Source organism: Schistocerca serialis, chromosome 3 (genome assembly GCF_023864345.2).
Source record: "Schistocerca serialis cubense isolate TAMUIC-IGC-003099 chromosome 3, iqSchSeri2.2, whole genome shotgun sequence".
NCBI lineage: Eukaryota > Metazoa > Arthropoda > Insecta > Orthoptera > Acrididae > Schistocerca > Schistocerca serialis.
The window spans coordinates 712,342,855-712,355,701 of NC_064640.1; positions in this window are offsets into that span (position 1 = coordinate 712,342,855).

The window sequence follows — 12,847 nt, forward strand, 5'->3', positions numbered from 1 at the left end:
AAATGTAGGGTTTCGCAGGGATCAAAAGAAGGATAGAGCCACAGGTTGTAACACATCTGAAATGTAATGTCCACTGTTCAAAGTGCCATCAATGCGAACAAGAGGTGATCGAGATGTGTAACCAATGGCACCCCATACCATCACACCGAGTGATACGCCAGTATGGCGATGACGAATACACGCTTCCAATGTGCATTCACTGCGATCTCGCCAAACACGGATGTGACCATCATGATGCTGTAAACAGAACCTAGATTCATCCGAAAAAATGACGTTTTGCCATTCGTGCACCCAGGTTCATCGTTGAGTACACCATCGCAGGCACTCCTGTCCATGCTGCAGCGTCAAGGGTAACTGCAGCCATGGTCTCCGAGCTGATAGTCCATGCTGCTGCAAACATCATTGAACTGTTCGTGCAAATGGTTGATGTCTTGCAAACATCCCCATCTGTTGACTTAGGGATCGAGACGTGGCTGCACGATCCGTTACAGCCATGCGGATAAGATGCCTGTCGGTTCGACTGCTAGTGATACGAGGCCATTGGGATCCAGCATGGCATTCTGTATTACCCTCCTGAACCCACCGATTCCATATTCTGCTAACAGTCATTGGATCTCAACCAATGCGAGCAGCAACATCGCGATATGATAAACCTCAATCGCAATAGGCTACAATCCAACCTTTACCAAAGTCGGAAACGTGATGGTACGCATTTGTCCTCCTTACACGAGGCATCAAAACAATGTTTCACCAGGCAATGCCAGTCAACTGTTGTTTGTGTATGAGAAATCGGTTGGAAACTTTCCTCATGTCAGCACGTAGTAGGTGTCACCACTCGTGCCACCTTGTGTTAATGCTCTTAAGTGTTAATCATTTGCATATCACAGCATCATCTTCCCGTCAGTTAAATTTTGTCTCTGTCGCATGCCATCTTCATGGTGTAGCAATTTTAATGGCCAGTAGTGTATGTTGTCCAGTTTATATAGGTATGATCACTTACAGTTCGGAGTTGTGAGTGAATTTACAGCAACTAATATAAGGTGTCCCACACTGTGTAAATTATTTTATGACATTATTGCTATGAGATTGATGAATATGGAACTCCACAGGAATCTTGAATCTCTTTGTAAATGGCTCTAGAAAAGTGGTTTACACTGTCAGTTGGAAAAGTGCAGTTTCTTTGTCCCCAGCATAAAATACTTGGGGCACATTCTTAGTCACACACGTGTGACAATGTCGGTGTGCTCAAAAGAATGACAGCTGATACTAATATTAAACAGATGCAGTCATTTCTGGGTAACCTCATGTACTATACCCAGTTTACTCCCCAAGTGGCACAGACAGTGCACTCTCTAAATAACCTGCATGAGAAGGGTATTAAATTTGTGTGCTCAGCCACCTGTCAATAGGCTTTTCACACCTTATGGGCAGTCTCAAGGTGGCTTCATGTCTGATGCCAAATATACCAGGCCTACTGTTGACACTGGAAATGGACACATCCCTGAATGGCATTATGGCAGTTTTGCCTCACAAGTTTTTGGATGGTTCAGAGAACCCAATTTCCTGCACCTCCAAAATGTTAAACAATGAACAGCTCAACTATTGCCAAGTTGAGAAGGAGGCTTTAGTGATCATTGATGGGGTTAAGTAATTTCATGTGTATTTGTATGGTAGCAAATTCAACATGTTGACTGGCCATAAAACCTTGATTTCCTTGTCCAGGCATCATTCTAAGCTTTGAGGTAAAATGGAACAGTATGTACAACATGGATACCACTTATGTGGATACCACTATAAAATCCACTTTGTCTCACTAGCCAGCATACCGACACAGATGCCCAGCCCTGACTTGCTCTTGATGTTATCTGGTTTTTCACACATGTTCCAGTCCAGGATTCCAAAGATCTGCTCTCCCAGTTATGTGATGACAATGTTGTGTATTTATTTAAGCACTCTGATATCACCATGTTTTTTGTATGATGGGGAATATTTTAATCAGACAGATGGCATCATGATGGGGATCCCATTAGCTCCAGTTATAGTCAACCTGTTTATGGAGCACTTTGAAGACATTGCCCTGGACATGGCTCCTGCATAGCACCTAGTTGCTTTTACTGTTATGTCAAGAACATGTTTGTTGACTGATCTCATTGACCTGAAAAGCTGGGAGAATTCTTGACCCACAACAACAATATCCATAACAACATCATGTTCAGTGATAAAGTGCACAACCTTGTAGTAATTCATTTTCAGAAGGAGTAGAAATACTGTGGTTGTGTCAGGTCAATCCAGACAGCTAAAGAAGTCATCTAGAGTGCCCTGACACAACTGCAACTTTTCCATTCCTGCCAAAAACAAATTACTGCACAATATTCCAATTTATTGCTGGACTGCACCAACTTGTTTTGGCCCTTCTAGTTTCATGCTGCAGTACTGTGATGTAAAGATTTCAATGTGCATTGGGAGCGCAGACATTTACATGCGTAATTAAGTAACTTTTTAGGCAATAATTAAAACTTAATGACTGCAATTTTTGCATCACAAAACCTCTCCACTGAATTAATTAATACTGATCATCACCCAAATGGTTTATGAACTAATTAACCAAGCAGCTCCTCTTACTGTATTTGGAATACTAAGCCCATAGATTTTCTGTTATTTAGGTGCAGGCAAGTCTGTACCATTAGATACACATTCCTTTGGCCACTTTGCACGCTATATCATGGAGACACAAAATGAGTCAGTTTACAAAATATTAATTTAAATGTTATGTAAATGTGTCACAGATGAGTTCACATAACATAAAATAATATTTAGTTTAAGAATGTGAACAACTTCAGTGATGCTCCAGGGAAGTGTGAATCCTTGTCCATGCTGTATGTTGATGACAGAGTGTAAAAGTTAATAGTAAGCTTAGACTTTTCACAGATTATGTAGTTATTTATAATGAAGCAATGTCTAAACAGGGCGTAAAAATACTCAGTAAGATCTTGATAAGATTTCAAAGTGGTGCAAAGGTTGGCATCTTGCTCTGCATTTTCCAAAATGTAAAATTGTGCACTTCACGAGACAAAAAAGCCTTGTCCTAGACTACAACCTCAGGGAGCCACTATCTGAATCAGTCAAATCATGTAAATGCTTAGATGTAACAATTTGTGGGGATATTAAATGGAATGGTCATTTAGGCTCAGTTGTAGGTAAAGCTATTGGTAAACTTCAATTCAGTGGTAGGATACTGTGAAAGTACAGTCAGTCTACAAAGGAGATTACATACAAAACAGATGTGTGAGATAGGGCCAACAAGGGATATTGAACATACACAAAGACAGACAGCCCAGATAATTATATGTTTGTTTGATCCATGAGACAGCACCAAAGTGATGCTAAAAGACCCCAACTGATAGACTCTTGAAGATAGATGCCAGCTATCTCATTAAAGCCTACTGACAATGTTTCAAGAAACAATACTGCATGCGTAATCTAGAAATATACTCAACCCCCTAAATATTGCTGCATAGGAACCATGAAGACAAGATTGATAGTATACAGGGGGATTTAAACAAGTGTTATTCTTCTGCTCCATATGAAAATGGAATACAATGAAACCCCATTTACCCTCTGTCATGCATTTGGCAGTGGTTTGCACTAAATAAGCTGTGAATTTCCAAATAAAAGTTCTTTTATGAGGCAGGAGGAGTTGACTAGAAGGAACTATTTCAGCTTATTTTTAAATTTAGCTTTGCTATCTGTCAGGCATTTAACATCTTTGGATAAGTGATCAAAGATTTTGGTAGCAGCATTATGCAACCCATTCCAGGCTTAAGTCACTTTTAATGAAGAGTAATTAAGGAAATATTTTGTTCCAGTGTTGTGATTATGGGTGTCACTATTTCTTATGAACTCCAATTCATTATTTACAACAAATTTCACAAGTAAAATACAGCACACTTTTGTGCCATGAAGACTTTCTTTTTTAAACATGAGTTACCTCAGAAAATAATTCCATGTGATATCATTGAAAGAAAATAAGTAAAGTATGTGAATTTATTGATTTGGCTCTTGCCAAGGGTTGCAATAATGCAAACTGCAAGTGTGGTTGAACCAAGATGTGAAAGAAGCTTTAAAATTCACTTTTTCCATTCTAAATTCTCATCAGAATGTACACCCTAAAATTCTGAAGATTTTGCCTTGTCTGCTAACTCTCGCTGTTTTCTGAAAGTAAAAAGAGAGATCATTTACAGAAAACCATAAATTATTTGCAATTTTCTCTGTTGGAGCACGTCTGTTTGGGTTGATTACAACACTTTTCATCTGCAAAAAAAAACTAATTCCATTTGATGGAAAGTTCATTAAAATCATGGAAGACTATTAACATATATTCAGAACAACAGAGGACACAATGACTGCCGCCTCTTCATAAATCACAAAAATGTGGATGCTTGATGCTTGTAGAGAGACAGGAGTGACAGTTTCAAACATGGCTCCTTGTGCCACCTAATGTCACTTGGTCTTGCAGTTGGCAGGAGGTGCTATGAGCTGCCCAACTCATCTTCCACATACGCATAATTTTGGCCTTCTCTGACTGGTGTCAGAGGGGGCAAATGTGCCTATATAAGCAGAAACCATGCCAGCCCTGCAATCATTGGTTTCTGCTTTGATGACAATGGTGGGGATAGCCATCAAAAGCTCAAGAATTTTATTTGAATTGACACAGTTTGAAAACTAAGAAGATTTTATTCAGACATGCTGCCACAAAAGACTCTAAGGGCAGAAGAAAACCTGTTTACAGTTGATGAATTATGAAGTACAACTTTCTGTTTTCTCTTTGTTGAGTCTTTGTAAGCCATCTTTTGCCATACTTTACGTACATAAAATATCTGTTTTTTGCGAAAATACTGACTGGTGCTATTTTGTTATTTAATCCTTGTAAAATATGGTAAGTAAATGTAGAGATAATATTATTAGTTGAGCACACCTTCTCAAGTACAAATTGTGATTTTCTGTATACACTGAAGCGCCAAAGATACTGGTATAATCATGCATATTCAAATACAGAGGTATGTGAACAAGCAGGATATGGCACTGCGGTTGGCAACACCTACATAATACAACAAGTATCTGGTGCAGTCGTTAGATCGGTTACTGCTGCTACTATGGCAGGTTATCAAGATTTAAGTGAGTTTGAATGTGGTGTTATAGCTGGTACATGAGTGATGGGACACAGCATGTCTGAGGTAGTGATGAAGCGGGGATTTTCCCATACGACCTTTTCACGAGTGTACCGTGGATATAAGGAATCCAGTAAAACATCAAATCTCTGACATTGCAGCAGCTGAAAAAAGAGCCTGCAAGAGTGGGACAAATGATGACTGAAGAGAATCATTCAATGTGACAGAAGTGCAACACTTCTGCAAATTGCTGCAGATTTCAATGTTGCGCCATCAAAAAGTGTCAGCGTATGAACCATTCAATGAAACATCATTGATATGGGCTTTTGAAGCCAAAGGCTCACTCCTGTACCCTTGATGACTGCATGGTGCAAAGCTTTATGCCTTGCCTGGGCCCATCGACATTGACATCGGACTGTTGATAATAGTAAACATGTTGCCTGGTCGTACGAGTCTCATTTCAAATTGTGTCAAGCAATGGATGTGTATGGGTATGGAGAAAACCTCATGAATCCATGGACTCTGCATGTCAGCAGGGGACTGTTCAAGCTGGTGGAGGCACTGTAATGGTGTGGGGCATGTGCAGTGGGAGTGATATGGGACCCCTGATACGTCTAAATATGACTCTGGCAGGTGACACGTATGTAAGCATCCTGTCTGATCACCTGCATCCATTCATTTCTTGATGCAATAATTTACCAACAGCCACATGTATTGTAGAAATTTATTTTATGACCTTCTTATGTGCTACCAGTTTCAGCATTAAATTAAATTAATGCCAAAACTGGTAGCACATAAGAAGTTCATAAAATAAATTTCTACAATACATACGGCTGTTGGTAAATTATTGCATCAAGAAATTCTGAGTTAAAACACTTGCGCTGGCCACCAGACTCCCCAGACATGAACATTACTGAGCATGTCTGGGAAGCCTTCCAACATGCTGTTCGGAAGAGATCTCCACACCCTCTTACTCTTACAGATTTATGGACAGCCCTGTAGGATTCATGGTGTTAATTCCTCCAGCAATACTTCAGACGTTAGTTGAGTCGATGCCATGTCATGTTGTGCACTTTTATGTGCTAACAGGGGCCCGAGATGATATTAGGCAGGTGTACCAGTTTCTTTGGCCCTTCACTGTATTTCTGTTATTTAGACAGATCACTATTTTAGAGCACATAACTTCCTCAAAAATTTTAGGCAATTATGCCAGCAGTAAAATAGGTTAATAATTATTGATATCACTCTTATCACCTTTCTTATGAAGGGATTTAACATTAGCATATTTCACACTCTCTGTAGAAAGCCTGGACTTAATAATGCATTACACATTTCAGAGAGGATTCTACTTATAACATGACAACTGTTTAGAATTGTATTGAAAATGGTATCAATTCTATATGAACTTTTATTTTTGAGATACTTTATTACTTCCTTAATTACACATGGGGAACTGGATGAGAGTACCATACAACTAAATGCTTTCTCTTCCCTAGATATTTAATGCTGTTATCAGAATCATTAATTTCAGACATAAAGCAAATAATTCTAGATTTTTAATAGCTTTTGTTAATAATATGGAGTATTATGTACTAAGTAATTAAAGCAGGATCTTTGTTTGGTCCTCTTATTGCGTAAATTACCCTTGACCATTTACATGATATTCTTATACCACCAGTGATCCATGTTTTTGCATGTCTTATTAATATCCTAATTAGTTTACTGGGAAAACTGTTTTCAAGTAATGTCGCAAACTTCTCATGGAGAATGTTATATTTGACATTGGCATTTTTCCTTATTAATAATCATCCCAGTCCATCCTTATCAGGTTATTTTTAAAATCTTCTGTGAAAGAGTAATTAATTATGCTAACTAGTTGGCATAGTGGTGTCTCACTACTGTACAGCAATTTGTATAAGGGCACGCTGAAAAGTAATACTTTTGAATTTTTTATTCTTTTCTCAGTATTGGTTGACGTATTACATGTCACGCATATTACTCAGTCGACTGTTATGCTTTACTAATGCAAGATGCAACTCTCTGCCACTAGAGGGCTCTGAATTGCAGTGTGTAACGTGGGGGCGTGCAATGCAACTAGGTCAGTGTGTGAGAAACACTGTGCTGTAATCAAGTTTCTAACCACAGAAAACATGCATCCAATCAAACTCCATAAAAGAATGAAAGCTGCGTACATTGATGATGTACCAAAATTAGTGTTGTTGACATTGGGTTGTTCATGTTCATAATGAAAGAAGCAGTGGTGCCTACCTTAGCATGTGAACGACTGCATACAGCAACTGAAGAAACTCATCAGAATCGGGTTGACAAACTCATGAGGGAAAATTGAGGGATAACACAGATGCAGCTATATCACAAGAGTGTGTACAGGCCATCACTGCAAAACTGTGGTACAGAAAACTGTGTGTGGAGTGGGCACCACTAATGCTCACTCCTGATTTGAAACAGAGGAGACTGGACATCTGTCAAAACTATTTTTTTTTTGCAACTTGAGCATGAGGATGACGAGTTCCTTAATGACAATGTGACAGGTGATGAATTCTGGGTTCACCATTTTGAACCCCAAAACAAGAGATTATCAATGGAGTTCTGCTGCAAAGAATCACTGACACCAAAGAAGTTCAAGACCATGCCATCAGTGGGAAAAATCATTCTCACAGTGTTCTGAGATGTTCGAGGTATGGTACATTTGGAATTAATGCCTACAGTCATCACCATATGAATATATAGACATGAACAATAAAGATGTGGAATGTTGGTAAGGTTTGTTTTATGTAAAAAGCTTTAAGAGTTTTCACATAAAAAATTCAGAGGCATTATTTTTCAGCTTGCCCTCATAGAAAGGTGAATTAGAAAGCCTTTGCCACTATTTTTTTTCTGCCAAATTATGGCTATAAATGTGAAGTCAACATATCCATTTCCAGTGGTGGACCTTTTTTTAACAGGCTCAGCCTTTTCTGCTGTAGCTCCATGACCTGGTGCTGCTGTGAGTAGTTGAAGATGGCAGTTGTACTTCACACATCCACAGCATATGAGCAGTGAAATGTGATTCATTTTCTATAGAGCAAGGGATGAATGTCCATCAGAATCCACAGGAAAATGCAGCCCGTTTATGGAAAAAAGTGTTTTGCTTTGTGAAGTGCGAGGTGGTGGCTGCTGACTGATGACAACATTTACCATGTGGATGCAATGGTGAAATAGGATCGGCATGTGTACCTCAAGGACATTGCCTGGGAGCTTGGCATTTTGTATGGAAATGTTTACGACATTCTTCATGGGTCCTCAAGGTACTGGAAGATTCCATGCGGGTGAGTGTCTAAGCAGTTGGATGACATGATGAAAGGCAAGCAAATGATTGCTTCACTGAAAATCATCTGCAATTGTATGCTGAGGAGGGTTACAGTTTCCTGCATTGCTTTGTTTGTGAAAGATAGCATAACAAATACGTGACTTGATAGCCATGCTTGTTAAAGTGCCGCTTCTGGGATAGGGAGGTGCATCAGCCCCAAATTGAATTTGCCTAATAGATTAATGATGAGGATTGGTGTGCACGCAAGCCTTGATGTGGTTTTTAGGCAGCTTCCTACATCCTGCTGGGTGAACACCACACTGGTACCCAAGTCCTGCCACTGTTACACAATTCATAGGCATTTAGAGAAACTTTTTCTCACTTTCATATGAATAACACTATATGCAGATAGTTGGAGTGCACATATTCCATCCCAGGGAGGGGGTGGGGTGACAGGAAGGGCATCTGGCCACCCCTTAAAAGTAACCATGCCAAATCTGTTAATAACAATGCTGACCCTATACAGATGCAGGACAAAGGCACAAGAACAAGAAAATAGCATAATAAAGAATTAAGATGCCTAATAAACAGTTATAAGTTTCCCAGAGGAGGCCTTTATACAGTTACAATTATAAACAACACATAGTTTAGCATCAGCTCACAAGTACATGTTTCAGTGTCGTGATCCCTGCAAAATTTACTTTTTACATTTTTGTGCTATGAGTACTTGTTCAGTGGGAGACATGTGTTTCACAGTAGAGATGACACACAAGTACTCATATCTCTTAAGATATGCATTTTAGAGTCCACATTTAGAGGGCCTTTTTTTTCCCTTGATTTTGTCCACAATACCTTCTCGTAAAATATGGAGAGCATAGAGCTTGCTGCAGATGAGAGTTGTTTCACTGTATCAGAGATGAAGAAGTGCTTAAAGCTCTTAAGGTATGTGTTTTAGAAACTATGTTCACTAGAATTTTTGCTTCAAATGATCATTCTTGTCATATCCCTGAATATTGACCATTCTGCCTGGAACACCCTGTATATATGTTAAGTCTCTGCTTTCCACATTTACTTAGCAAAAGAAAGATGCTAATATATAACCACTTACACCTAATTTCTATCTCTATCCCCATGGTTACATGGTGTTCAGACAGGCACAGGACATCTGTCTTCTCATGACTGTGTAAACCTTCCAAACAAACTAATAACTCATCTACCTTTTTCTTACTATTCTAATATTCTGATGAAATAAGATAATGCTTCTTTTCAAAGATTTCTTACATAATTTGACTTACACAATTTGAAGGAGTCTTTCACCATTGTAATTTCCTTTAAAACTGCTGGCCTGAATCCTGACTGTAGTCTAAAAAGTGCCTCTCAGATATGACTTGTAACTATTTTGTGAGAGATGATGTAGTTTTCGAACAGTCTTACAAATAGGAAATCCTTTATACTCTCCTTGTGTTTTCTTAGAAATTTTCAATATTTGTTCCTTTAAAAGTGAGAATCACTTGAAGGCCACAGTTACATTAAAGATGTTCAAGCAATCTGCCAGTTTTTGGACAAAATCACTGTTTTTGCAGGTACGGTGCCTGAGGACAACACAGTTTACTCAATTTTCAACAAATATTGTCTCTCAAGTCTGAAGTGGCGACTCCAATGTGTGTGTTCTCAGTCATTGGTTAGTAAGGTATTGGAATTTTGTACATCGTATTGTCAGGAAATGTGTGGATTATTTCCCTTCTCCTAATTTGGTATTAAGTGTCAAGCAATAAGTTTAACGAGATAAAATTCTAGGCTCTTGGTGGAATATAAGCTGTACTGACTCTTTCTTTACCAGTGGTTGCCCAGCAAACCTAAGTGGACAATCAATGGGCTCCAAACAGAATCACAATTTTTGCTGGAAGCTACTAACAATTAGTGTGCAGTTCAGGTTTCACTGCATTCCAGGATCTAAGAAGTCTATTGTCCCTTATTTTCCATTTCAATGATGCTGCTCATAATGTGTTTATTATTTGTGAATATATAGCTCAAAACAACTGTATTTTTCCCTTAAGGTAATTATAGCTATGGCATTCTAGTTACCTGCATACTGCCAAAAGTCATCATAATGTCTAAAATTTTACAGAAGGCACAAAAATCAACTGATATTTTGTAAACTTAATTGCTGGTTATTAATGGTTCACATCACCCCCTACCTCATCCATTTCAACAGGAAAATTTTTGTGTTGGAAACAACTAACAGCATGCTGAAGTATGTTTTGGGCAAGCAATAAAGTGGTCAGTGGTCAATGATCTCTGGCAGTAGCAATGAAACTGGATCTGACAAATGTTTCTGATGAAACATTTCAAGGAACTTGGTATTTATACATGTCAAACAGTGAGAAGTTGGAATGGGATTCATAAATGAGAGGAGGAGGAGGAGATTAGTGTTTAACGTCCCGTCGACAACGAGGTCATTAGAGACGGAGCGCAAGCTCGGGTGAGGGAAGGATGTGGAAGGAAATCGGCCGTGCCCTTTCAAAGGAACCATCCCGTCATTTGCCTGTAGCGATTTAGGGAAATCACGGAAAACCTAAATCAGGATGGCCGGAGACGGGATTGAACCGTCGTCCTCCCGAATGTCAGAAATGAAGAGCTTATGAAGAGAGTTCCAACATAAATCATTAGAAATAGGTATAGTAATAATTCTTTTGGATGACAGCTGTTTTGTTCACATTTTTGTAATTCCAACAATACTATACTGCTTTTATGTAAGAACTAAGAATACCACAATTTCGTAGAAATCGCCTTGTGCTGAAGCAAAGCCTGGAAGACTTCACACCGTTATTCCATACAGAGATGCTACTAAAATTATGAACATGGAGAACAGAGATGAGAGCAAATATGTGCACCTACAATGCAGGTGGATTTAATCAGAAATTACAATTAGATGGTAAGTTAGTGTAGCTAGCCTTTTATCCAGTTTGTTTGTGTCACATTCCATGGATCATATTTGTGATAACTCTTAGTTTACAAAAGATATACATTTATATACATATTACTAGCTGAGTAACTGGCATTGTCTAGGTATGTATTTATCCCAATCTGTTAGTCCATCTCCTCCTCTCTCCCTCTCTCTCTCTCTCTCTCCATCTCCTCCTCTCCTCTTCTCTATCTTTGTTATCTTCCTCATCCCCATAAGAGGTTGCAGGCTCTTAGTTCCACCATATTTATTTCCAGATATTGCATAATATGTGTTCCAAGTTTGGTTGAAATCAATCGTGAGGTTTAGGAGGAACTTTTACCCACAACTTTGCCCACATACATATGTCATATATATTTTCACCTGTGTATCTAGTGAATTTCTCCATGCAGTTTCATTTTCATGTAGCTTAATGTTTATGATGCCATATCTTCTGCACTATGTGTTGTACAATTATATAATTTTGCAGGTACATTCAGTGGTATATGCAGATACTATTTGCAAAATCTGTTGCACATAGAAGTAGTAAATTATAACATCATGCTTGATGCGGCAGTTTTTCATGCATCTCGGTGTTGATGATGTCATATCTCCTGTACTGTGTGTCATAATTATATATTCCTGCAAGTACATTCAGTGGTCAATGGGAATACTGCCTGCAAAATGCATTGCAAACAGAGTTAGTAGTAAAGAAGTAGTACATTAAGAGATCATTCCTCATGCAGCAGTTTAACTGCATAAACAGTGAAAATGTGGTAAGCAATAAACTTCTTTCCTTTCATCATTTTGTGGGAGATGTCAGTGAGGAAAAGTCTTGCAAGTGTGTGACATTGTGTGTCAAGTTGGTTGCAAGTCCCTAATTTCTGTCATTCTTAAATACTGGAAGAATATAGTTTGGTTCTTTGTGCATCGTGAGCAATGCTTCTTTATCACATCCACCCCTTTGAGAGATAGGTGGTTGTTACCCCCCACAGTGGTTCTCCCCAGACAATAAGTGAACAACCATTTTTATAATATGGATACATTGCTACATGTTGGCCATTTCCAGAACTGGATTTTTACTTTATCTTAATCTATATTAACATTTAACAAATGTAACCCAAACACATTACCTATTCAGAAACTCATCTGTGTAGTAGAAATTATGAAGCAGAAATCATTTCATTTTTTTAACCTGTTTTCATTGTCTGCCAGTACCTTTAATTCACAAGGTAGTTGATCCAATATTTTTATGGCAGCATATTTTGCTGTTTTTGGTGTAAGAGTATGATCAAGTTGTGGGTAGTGGAGGCTGATTTTAATCTTATTGCTGTCATTTTTATGAATGCTATTATTATTTTCAAACTGTAAATTATTCTTCACAACAAACTTCATAGGAGAGTAAATGTATTGTAAGACTGATGCTAG